Here is a 12,217-nt window from a genome sequence, read left to right as displayed (position 1 = left end):
TTTCACCATTGACACCAAAACATGATATTTTATGGTCTAGGTTTAATTTAAAAGATGCATTCTTATGAAGAATTGATTTCTTTTTTAAACAAAATACAAATGCCTTAAATACTTTTCATTATAATATGATAAAGATATTTTTTCTTACAGGCACATTCCAGTACGGCTTGATAATCAGGTACATATGAAGTATTCATGATAATGGCCCAAAAATAGTGATTTTATTTAAGAACTTTAGAAAATATGGCTTTACAGGCCCTATAAACTCAAAGAATGTTTAAAGCAAATTATTCACTTTACTGTTGTGGTTTTTACCTTGCTTAAATCCATTTTTGGAAAAATAAAGTACATATTTCAGTTGCTGCAGCTATTCCAGTTAAAAGTTTTCAGTTTTGCAAGACTAGTAACCATTTCTAGCTCTTTTTTTTTTTTTTTTTGGCCCGTGCTGGGTTTGAACCCACCACCTCTGGTATGTGGGGCTGGTGCACTACTCCTTTGAGCCACAGGTGGCACCCATCATTTTTAGCTCTTTTACTGTGCATGGAATGCCTAGTGAAAGTGACTTCTTCTGCTAAATAAAACATAGGAGTGAAGTGCTTAGCCCAATTTATTAATATCTTTCATGTATTCTGTATTTGATTCCTATGTCAATATCGGGGATTTGTTGAGCAACTAACCTGGTTTTAAAATGGAATCAGTTGTTCTCAACCTGTTTGGTATCAAAGACCCCTTATAGTCTTAAAAATTATTGAGGAACCCAGAGAGTTGTTGATCTATTAAGTATTAGAGATCAAAACACATATTTGTTCATTTAAAACAGGAAAGAAAAGGAATGGTTTTCCCATTCCCATAGAGAGGGGAAAGGTATATTATCTAGAGAGGATTTCAGACTTTAATTGTCATATGATATTCCAGATCTTGTTAAAATACAAATTCTGAAATTGTGTGCATTTCTGGCAAACACCTAGATAATCTGGCTTTAGGCCCCAGGACCACACTTTAAGTAGTGATTTTTTTTTGTGTGTGTGACAGAGTCTCACTCTATTGCCCTAGGCTAGAGTACCATGGCAGCAGCCTGACTCACAGCAACCTCAAACTCCTGGGTTCAAGCACCTGCCTCAGCCTCCCTTAACCTCCCAGGTAGCTGGGATTACAGGTACGTGCCACTAAGCCTGGTTAATTTTTCTTTTTTTATTTCTATTTTTAGTAGAGACAGGGTCTCACTCTTACTCAGGCTGGTCTCAAACTCCTGAGCTCAGGTGATCCTCCCACTTTGTTCTCCCAGAGTGTTAAGATTACAGGCATTAGCCACCACACCCAGCCTGAATTAGTGATTTTCTAGAATTCAGTTGGAAAAGGGAACCTTGGTGGGAAGAATATCTCTTTCATTAAGTTTGGAGATCCCAGTAGATGGAACTTTCTAATACAGCAAAATATTTTTTCCTAATATTCAATTGGCACACTTTCCTGCTAAGTGGCTGCATTCTGATAATTGCTTCACTGTGAAACTCCTGATCTTCACAATCTAGAATTCCAGTGTTCTCACAGTGATTGATTGAGAACATGATTTTGGGGTATGGCATAAAATACTGTGTTTCCACAAAAAAGACATTAGAATCTCTTAATACTTACGTAAAAGTCATTGCTTCCTGAGTAGACCTCAGACTTTGGTGTAAGACCTTGTTTTATTCTTGGCTCCGACTCTGAGTGGTCTTGGGAAATTTTTAATTATTATTATTAATTAAGCAAAAGTACTCTCAAGTAGATTTTGTATGAGAATTATAAATGAAGCAAACAAAGGCCAGCACTCACAAATGGTAGCTGTTATTATTACCATCATCCTAAGACCAGAGTAAGCTATATTTGCAAGTGGTTTCAAAGTTTGTTTCATGAATCATCAAATTCATCTTATTTGCTAAAGAATGTAAGGAGATGGAATGAATAGATTGTATTTTGTTTCCACACACAAGGGAACTGTACATATTTTTTCCATGACTCGGAAATGGTTTAACTTAAAAAAAAAAATCTGAAAGTAGCTGAAGTTAGCAGACATGCAATTTAGCAAGGATGATTGGAATTTTGGCCTTTCCTGTAATAATACTATACCTAAGTACACTGCTCATTAGGAAAACATTTTTATCTGACTCTTCAACTCTTGGGGGCAAAGAATACTGCTTTTCTTTTTGATAGCTATGTTTACAGAATCTAAATCACCCTGAGCAATTATTTCAACATTTCAAGTTATTATTACCATCCGTGCTTGACTTATAGCTATTTGAACTTTGATGAATGTCTAAAGTGATAGAACAAGGTTGGGCGGCGCCTGTGGTTCAGCGGGTAGGGCGCCGGTCCCACATGCCAGAGGTGGCGGGTTCAAACCCAGCCCTGACCAAATTAAAAAAAAAAAAAAAAGTGATAGAACAAGGTCAAATAAGTTTAATGTATGGGTATAGCATAAACCAAATTTAACTTTTTATTACAACTGGTATGAGAAAATTAGGATACACAATTATTTATACTGTTTACAGATGGACGTCTATGATGTTCTTCCTCTGTAGAACCGAGCTGTGAGCCCTAGAAATTCGGAGGTAAATGATTAAGGCCTATTTTTGCATCTGTGTGGGTTTGCTGTATCTCAGGGAAGGAGTCTGCAGCAGAGAAAGTAATAACAGTTCTTTGAATACTTTTATACTGTTGCTTTGAAAGAGCTAAGACAGAGTATCTCTGTTTGGCTTTTCTTCAGGAACATGTTTAGAAGGGAAAGAGTTTAGGAGAGCAAGAAATAAATACTGCAACTGAGATAAAATTAAGTCAGTTTTGCAGACTATCCTTAAGCATTTCAACTTGAACTTTTATTGTTGGTAACTACAAGATTAAAAATGTTTAACTCCTATGTACCAATTTTATAATCATTGTTGATCCCCTGAACTGGTAGAATAAGCCTGGGTGGTAGAAGCTATTCAGATCAGGCATGTTGTAGTTTGGAAGATGCTCTCACACACATGATAGTAAAGTGCGTGCAGGAATGTCAGCTGACCTGCCACAGCCAGTTTAGCTTTAGGCGTCGAGTATTATTAAGTCCTGCTGGACTTTGAAGAGTTTTTTCTCATTCTTTCTCTAAATCTTGTAATTATCTATAAGTACTACCTTCATAATTGAAATGTTCCTTCTCTAGTCATGCTTTTAAATGCTTTAAAACTTATAAAATTATGGCTCAGCACCTGTAACTCAGTGAGTAGGGTGCCGGCTAAATATACTGAAGCTGGTGGGTTCAAACCCAGCCCGGGCCAGCTAAACAACAAATGACAACTGAAACCAAAAAGTAGCTGGGTGTTGTGGTGGGTGCCTGTAGTCCCAGCTACTTGAGAAGCTCAGGCAAGTGAATCGCTTAAGCCCAAGAGTTGGAGGTTGCTGTAAGCTGTGACACCACAGCACTCTACTGAGGGCAACATAGTGAGACTCTGTCTCAAAAAAAAAAAAAAATAAATAAAAAATAAAATAAAATAAAAAATTATAAACCTAGAACTTCTTTTTTTTTCCTCTTTCTCTCACTTTTTTTTTAACATTTATTTATTTTTATTTATTTAGTTTTTGAGACAGAGTCTCACTCTGTTGCCCAGAGTCCCATGGCATCACACTTCCTCAGCAACTTCAAACTCCTGGGTTTAAGCAATCCTCCTGCCTAAGCCTTCCGAATTAGCCAGGACTGTAGGTTCATACCACCACACCTGGCTAATTTTTCTATTTTTAGTAGATATGATGTCTCCCTTTGCTCAGGCTGGTTTCCAACTCCTGAGCTCAAGTGAACCTCCTGACTCAGCCTCCCAGAGTGCTGGGATTACAGGTAGAAGCCACTGTGCCCAACCACCTAGAGCTCCTTTCGAAGGACTGAACCAGCAATGGATGCTAGGGCAGGTGTCACTCTGATTTACAACCACTATCCTAATCTAACATTAGATCTATTCAATGGATCTGGCAATAAACATAGACCATACTAATGTCTAATTTTGAATAATTTGTTATACATAAGAAGAGTTTATTTTCTTTCCTTGTTTAGGCTGCATATGCCAAGATACCAATTGAAAGTAGATCTTAAAGTTAATAAGTCCTATTCTTTTGGTTTAGTATCGAATAAGCTTCTCTTTGGCTACCAGGGCTACCAAAATATCTCTCTGGCAAAGGATTTTAGCAACATGAAATATTACAGTAGAAACTATTTCATAGAAATTAAAAGATTAATTTCACATTATAGTTATTTTGAAAATGGCATGAAATTTCTACAAACCATTAGAAAACCAAAAATAATTTTAACTGTCTCTAAAGTTTAAATTTAAAATATTCTTGGTACTTTATCATGAACATAATTGTATTTGACTCTTGGGGGAATTAACATTTGTTAATCATTGCACTTTTGCTAGCCAATATGGTACTTTGGAAACAGTAAAATTGTGTCATTGCTCAGTAAATATTTGTTGATTACTTTTCATTTTTTTCCCTATCTTGGTTTTTAACTTTCTTAGTTATGACTTTTCACACAAACATAAATTTGTGTGAAAAATTCAGAAGGACTATTCCTATTAAGGTAAAAAAATTCTGTGTTTCCTAAGGCAGAATCAGAGAAGCCAAAGTATTTTTACAAAATAATTACAATATAATGCAAATTTATTTCAGGTGCCACCAAGTAAAATTTTTCTTTCAAAATGATAAAAACATTGTCTATTGAAGTTTGCTGATTTAAATTTGTTTTTAGATATGCTTAAGAAGATAAAAATGAACCATCCTTTCCTTGGGGTTGTGCTATTGTCCGATGAGCACATAGTGAGGGTGGTACTGTTAACACCCACACAGCATGCTCACATCAACGAGAGCTTTGCTTTACATTGGTGCAATTTTTGGAAAAAAGAAAAATCTCTTTTTCCCGATAAAAAATAAAATAAAAAAGAAGATAAAAATGAAAGATAAAAATTACTGAAATTCTGACCCTGATAAAATTAGGAACCAAACTTTGAAAGTTAAAGTGACAGGTAAATATCCTTCTTCCCCTGTTTGACTATTAGGAGGATAAAGCCAATTCAGAATGCTGGTAATAACCAGGTGTCTCTTGGAAATTCCTAAATCTTTGACCCTTAAAACTACACCTCCTTTAATTTTCAAATCCAGATCTTTAAATGATCATCCCGGTCTTTGTCCAGTATCTCCAAAGATGCTCATGGGTGTACATATCTCCAGCCATCTCTGGTTCGATTGTTTGCTTCTGCTGGATTCTCAGTTTCTCCTTCAGTCTCCTGTAGTTCCAGGTAGCGCTTTGGCTTGTGCTGCACATTGGCACACTTTCCAAGGTACCATGAAGTAAAGCTATGCATCCACCTTGACTGAACATGGAAATTAGAATATAGCAGTATTCACCACTCCCACAAGCCTGTATTTTGAATATAATTATTCCCAGAATCTAAGGCAAAAATCTTAGACCTTTTGCAGGTATATGCACTTTCTTAGGCTTTCTTCTAAGAGACCCTGCTCTTATGTTTTTTAGGGCCAATCTCAACCTTGTTTTAAGAATACTCTACTGACTATCTACAGGAATTGTCTTCACTCAGGACTCCTTAGACACCCTTAACCACGGGACCCACACAGAAGTCTGTATTGTAGAGCCTGAGTTGCTGTAGATGGGAATGGTGGGTGAATGTCTGCCACAGGACTATTTCAGATGGCTGTTGGCGCAAACAAATGGTGTCTGTGTGGAGGGTTTGGGGTCAGTAGGAAGTAAACATGATCTTTCTTATTCTTTCTAATTTCTTTTGATCTTCTCTGAGTGTCTTTTGGATAAAACATATGGTAACACAAGACCTCCCCTGGTTAAACTATTATTCTCAACAATTAGCGAGTTCCAAGCACATCTTAAGGGCGGGAAGTATTTCTGTAAAACCAATATATCTAGTAAAGAATTTCTCCTATCCATAATAAATAGCCTTTTACATTTATGCAACATAGTCATGCCCAGAGACTTATCTCTGCAAAAATAAAGTACATGATAGTATTTTAACAAAGAATAGACTCACATACCCCTGATGACTACCTTTAACTATGCAGAGATCCAGCAAAAGATGTGTTTTGTGTGTGTGTGTCTTGAGTCATATCAAAGTCTTAGGCAGAGCTTCCTACCCAATTAATTTTCTCAGTAAACAGAAATGGAGCAGTAGATTGATGTCTTCTCTCTGTTATTTTTTAAGTTCAGTTTCATAGATTAGAATAGCTTGTCCTGACTGGTCTATTCCAAGGATGAAAGAGGTTTATGGTAGATAGACTATTCCTAGTCCAAGAGCTTAAGGATAACAAAGGTTTACCTCCTGGACCTTCTAGTTTTCTTCATGATCCTTATGAGCATTCTAAACTGATCCCCATGTTTATAGAAACCCCATCACCTTGTTTCATAGAGAATCTTCTGACTGAGCTGGCTCCAAGGCTCCTCTGCTCCTGTGCCCATCTCCAGGTCTTGAGAAAGTACCAGCCTTGTCCCTGTACACACTAAGATTTCATAGCCATGCTGGAAATCTGATGAACACCCAAGACCTTCATTCCATAGCTATTTGTAGGGTTTCTTCACACTGAGGAAATGTGTTGAGGTAGGAGGAGGGTTTGCTTGAGATTACTGTGATTTAACAGTGAGGTTCTAGACTCATAGCAGTGGTAAACCTAGGAAGACAACTTACATCTTTTGTCTCCCAGGTGAGCCAGTTTTATAGTCTTTAATTGATTCCCTAAAAAAGAAGTTATTTTTAAACTTTTGTGGTAAACATGAATGAGTCTATCCTGGGGTGTGGAATCTTTTACATGTTGGAAGGCCATACTTTAATTTAGTTGTAATTAGATAAAGTTGCATTCCAGAAACGTCAATGAGATATACTTAAAAAGATACATTATTTTGTAAAAAATCTAACTACTATGAACTTAATAATTAAAAAAAAATGAAACTACTTGTTAACTATGAAGGTAACTAACCTTTTAATGACTTTGCTGTGTCTTCTTTTTGTTGGAAAGCATTTGAATATTTGGTTGCAGCATGGAGAGTCTGCAGTTTCATCTGTTCCTTTAGATGAGTATCAGTCATTTGTGATTTTCTTTTTTGCAATTTTTGGCCGGGGCTGGGTTTGAACCCGCCACCTCTGGCATATGGGGCTGGCGCCCTACTCCTTTGAGCCACAGGCACCACCGTCATTTGTGATTTTAAGGGTTTCTTAATTTGGGTTAGGGAGGAAAATGTAGTTTTGCAGCAATAAGGGATTAAAAAGCAAGAAAGCATTTATTAGGCATCTTGTAGAAAGTGTGGGTATTCTGAAGTTTTCCATATTTCAGTTGGATCTTTCTAAAAATCAAACAATGACTTTAAGCCAGGCATGGTGGCTCACCCCTGTAATCCTAGCACTCTGGGAGACTGACACAGGAGGATCGCTTGAGCTCAGGAGTTCAAGACAAGCATGAACAAGAGTGAGAGTCCATCTCTACTAAAACAGAAAAATTAACCAGGTTAAGGGGCAGTCCTAGCTATTTGGGAAGTTGAGGCAGAAGATTCACTTAAGCCAAGGAATTTGAGGTTGCAGTGAGCTATGATAACACCACTGTTCTAGCCCGAGATACAGAGTAACCCTGTCTAAAAAAAAAAAAAAAAGAGTTAAAAAAATTGTGGTAATCAATTCCATCCACCTGTAATTCTTTTTTTTTTTTTTTTTTGTAGAGACAGAGTTTCACTTTATGGCCCTCGGTAGAGTGCCGTGGCCTCACACAGCTCATAGCAACCTCCAACTCCTGGGCTTAAGCGATTCTCCTGCCTCAGCCTCCCGAGCAGCTGGGACTACAGGCGCCCGCCACAACGCCCGACTATTTTTTGGTTGCAGTTTGGCTGGGGCTGGGTTTGAACCCGCCACCCTCGGTATATGGGGCCGGCGCCTTTCGACGGAGCCACAGGCGCCGCCCCACCTGTAATTCTTTATGTGCCTTGGTGATATCAATTTGGTGAGGCTAAAATGTTAATTTGAGTGTGATGTCATAATCCTCAAAGTCCAGGAACCTGTCATTGTGTTTTCCAATTATTAGGTCCATGACAGCTGAATATTTTCAAATGATTCACATATATCCTGTTCCTTAATTACCTTTGCTAACTGGGGAAAACGTTCATCCGACATTTGTTTTTGAAGAACTGTTTTGAAAAAAGATAGCTTTTCTTTTTCAAAAGACACTCAAAAAAGATAGCTTTTTACCAAAATGCTTGGATTTTTTCCCACATTATCATATAGAGACTTAATTTTACCTTGTAAAGAAATATTTGAGTTGTTTTGATTTGACATATCACACAGAAATTCTGCATTCCTATAGAAATCTTCTTTCAGTAATTCACGTTGCTGATTTTGTTGTTCATAAAATTTAACTGTCTGTTCTTGCAGAGATAAAATTTTGGCTAACACTGTCCCTGAGAAAGCCAATACACTTTAGAATGATGGGGGCAATCCACACTGAATACCTCATTGTTCAACTATAGCATGTTGCATTTTGCAGGAATATAGTTAAGGATACCTATAACTTGTTGCAAAATGTCACCTAGAATAGTAGCTTTAGCACTGACATTTTGCTGATGCAAGATACAATGAAAGAACTAAAAGCATCTGGATCTGTTAATACTTTTTGTTTAATCTGTGTAATAAATCCTCATGTTTTCTTGTCACAGAAAGTGCCCCATCTGTACTTATTCTCATTACAGGAACCAAATTCAGTCCAACTTCATGACATTTATCTTACAAGTTACCTAAGATATCTATTCCTGGTGTTGAGTGCAAGAGTGACTAAAGCAAATAACTCTTCAGAGCAAAGAAAATCTTCTGTCATGACCCAAATGAACTATAAAACCTGCACTGAGTTAGTATTAACAGTTGATTCATCCAGAGTAATTAAATGACACTATTTTTCTTTTGAAGTTTTTTTTTTTTTTTTTTTGTAGAGACAGAGTTTCACTTTATGGCCCTTGGTAGAGTGCCATGGCATCATACAGCTCACAGCAACCTCCAACTCCTGGGCTTAAGTGATTCTCTTGCCTCAGCCTCCCGAGTAGCTGGGACTACAGGCGCCCACCACAACGCCTGGCTATTTTTTGGTTGCAGTTCAGCCGGGGCCGGGTTTGAACCCGCCACCCTCGGTATATGGGGCCGGCGCCTTACCGACTGAGCCAGAGGCTCTGCCCTCTTTTGAAGTTTTGAATGAACTTGTTCTATTATGTTGAAGGCTAATTCACACTGCTGAACAGTTATGGTTCTCTTGAGGAAGACAGTTGTTTGTACTTTGAAATGTTATGAGGGTTTTAGCATCCTCCAACTTCAACAGTACGTTCTTTCACAATTTCTACATCACTGAATGGCTTCCCTTTTCTTCCTGAGATTATAAGCTACTTTATAAATTACTTCCATGGCATTATTTCCAGGTCTTGTTGCTGCTTGAAAGAATTATCTTTGCTTTTTGTTTTTCATCCTTTAATTTCTGCTATACAACCTCTTCTTCTAATTTAAAATACTGTGGTCCTTATGAGTGTTAAAATGCTGATGAACACTGAATTTCTTTAATGTTGATATTGCACTATCTCCAAGCAAGAAAATCATCTTATCGTTAGCAGAAAGAAGATAATGTTGCAATTCCCAATCCTCATTATAAAATATGTTTTCTTCCTCCAGTGTTTTCTTGATCTTCTTTCACATGATGGGATGTTATGGGCTATTAAGTAGTAGACAGCATTAGAAAATACTGTCAAACTGTGCAACTATTCACACCTTTCACTTCAAACAGAAACACAGTTTACCATTCTCAAAACCTGATAACAGACTGATGTTCTCAACTACTATAAATTTTTGTCAACCAGCCTTGTGTGGTAGTGGTGTCAGTCAGATGGAGGAAGTTAGTATAAGAGTAGCAGCTACTTGAAAAAATAGTACTCCATTTTTTTAACCATAAAGAATCTGGAATAGCCAATACAATTCATAGAAATAAAAACAAATCTTGAGGCATCACATGACCAGACTTCAGATTATACTATGAGTCTATGGTAATCAAAACAGCATGGTTCTGGCACAAAAACAGAGACATAGCTCTATGGAATAGAATAGAGAATCTAGAGATGAACCCAGCCATGTGTCATCATTTGATCTTTGATAAGCCTAATAAAAGCATGCACTGGAGACAAGAATCCCTATTTAATAAATGGTATTGGGAGAACTTGTTAGCCCATGTTGAAGACTGAAAACCATACCTCTGACCACTGACAAAATTAATATCGCTGGATAAAAGATTTAAATTTAACACACAAAACAAAAAAAAAAATTATAGAAGAAGGTGTGAGGAAAATGCTAGAAAATATTGGTTTGGGAAAATATTTTATAAGGAAGACCCTCTACCCCTGGCAATTGCAGCAACACCAAAAATAAATAACTGGGATTTGATCAAGCCAAAAAATTTCTGCACAGCTGAGGATACCACAACCAAAGCAAACAGACAGCCTTCAGAATGGGAGAAAATTTTTGAATGTTATGCATCAGATAAAGATCTGATAACTAAAATCTAGAGAACTCAAAAGAATCATCAAGAAAAGAGCAAACAACCCCATTTCTAAGTGGGCAAGAGACTTGAACCAGAAACTTCTCTGAAGATGACAGAGGAATGGCCAACATAAAAAAATGCACATTGTCTTTAATCATCAGAGAAATGCAAATCAAAACCACTCTGAGATATCACCTAACTCCAGTAAGATTAGCCCACATCACAAAGTCCCAAATCTACAGATGTTGGCATGGATGTGGAGAGAAGGGAACACTTCAGTACTGCTGGTGGGACTGCAAACTAAAATAGCCTTTATGAAAAGAATTATGGGAGAATTCTCAAAGAACTAAAAGAGTTTAACTTCCATTCGATCCCACAATCTCATTACTAGGTATCTACACAGAAGAACAAAAATCATTTTATCACAAAGACCTTTGCACCAGAATGTTTACTGCAGCTCAATTCATAATTGCCAAGGTTTGGAAGCAAACCAAGTGCCCATGAACCCATGACTGGATTAACAAACTGTGGCATATGTATACCATGGAAATTCAGTCATAAAAAAAGATGGAGACTTTACATAAAACATCTAACTCCTGGATGGAGTTGAAACACATTCTTCTTAGTAAAGTATCTCAAGAATGGAAAACAATATCCAATGTACTCAATACTAATATGAAACCAATATATAAACAATGACATGCCCATATGAACGATAAAACACAAAGACAGTCTGGGGCGGGGGATGATTGGTGGGAGAAGGGAGGACATTTGGTGAGATCTCACCTACTGAGCACAATATGAGGGTATTCAGCATGCCCCCTGGGTGAGGGGCTCCTCTACAACTTGAACTTTACTTTGGAAGTGAGAACAATGTAACCTAAAAGTTTGTTACCTCATATTAATTTGAAATAAAGAAAAAAAAGTAGCAGCCATCAAATTAGCCCTATGGCTTGTCAATGTTCTAATTTTGCTGGTCCATCAGGGAGAGTTATTTTGTTGAAATTTATTTTATTTTCTGTTTTAAATATGTTCATTTAAAACATAAAAATATAAACGATGAACAAAAATGTACAAATAAAAGGATTTGTTCTGTAAAATTTGGATTCAGTCAAAAGGCCACCCTTAAAGACCCAGAGAAGCCCACATGTGGCCTTAAGGTTGCAGGTCCCCCACCCCCATGTATCCTCTTAACAGATTTTTTTTTTTTGTACGAAAGGTTTTTATTGGTGAGGGAGGGATGCTGCAGAGCAGCACCAAGAAGGAGAGAAAAGGAGAGAGACAGAGGGGAGAAAAGAGAGAGAGGCTCTCTTAACAGATTTTTAAGTGTACATTGTCCACCATAGGTGCTATTTCATTCTTTTTGAAACTAAAATATTATCAGTATCTACCCAGTATTCACAGAATAGAAAGAATGTAGGGGTTATGATAAAAATTGTAGTTTGAATTTTTATAACTTTCCTATAGTGGATGGGCTGTTTCCTCTCTATATCCAACTTCAGAACGCAAACGAGAATTATAATTCTGAAGTACAAATTGTCTCCAACTTAAGATGGTTTGACTTGATTTTTCCATGTTATGATGATGTGGAAGTGATAGGCTTCAGTAGAAACCATGCTTTGCCCATACCACCATTCTGTTTTTC

At 37.1% G+C, this 12,217-nt stretch overlaps 1 non-coding gene across 1 annotated transcript; it reads left to right on the top strand.

The window, feature by feature from the left end:
• The first annotated feature begins 4,774 nt into the window (after positions 1 to 4,774).
• LOC128567121 (U4atac minor spliceosomal RNA) lies at positions 4,775 to 4,900 on the top strand. Its single transcript, XR_008374781.1, has one exon. It is a non-coding gene; the product is annotated as a U4atac minor spliceosomal RNA (small nuclear RNA).
• The last annotated feature ends 7,317 nt before the right edge of the window (positions 4,901 to 12,217 follow it).

This window comes from Nycticebus coucang, chromosome 15, assembly GCF_027406575.1.
Source record: "Nycticebus coucang isolate mNycCou1 chromosome 15, mNycCou1.pri, whole genome shotgun sequence".
Classification (NCBI taxonomy): Eukaryota; Metazoa; Chordata; class Mammalia; order Primates; family Lorisidae; genus Nycticebus; species Nycticebus coucang.
This window is presented reverse-complemented; position numbering and strand designations above follow the sequence as displayed.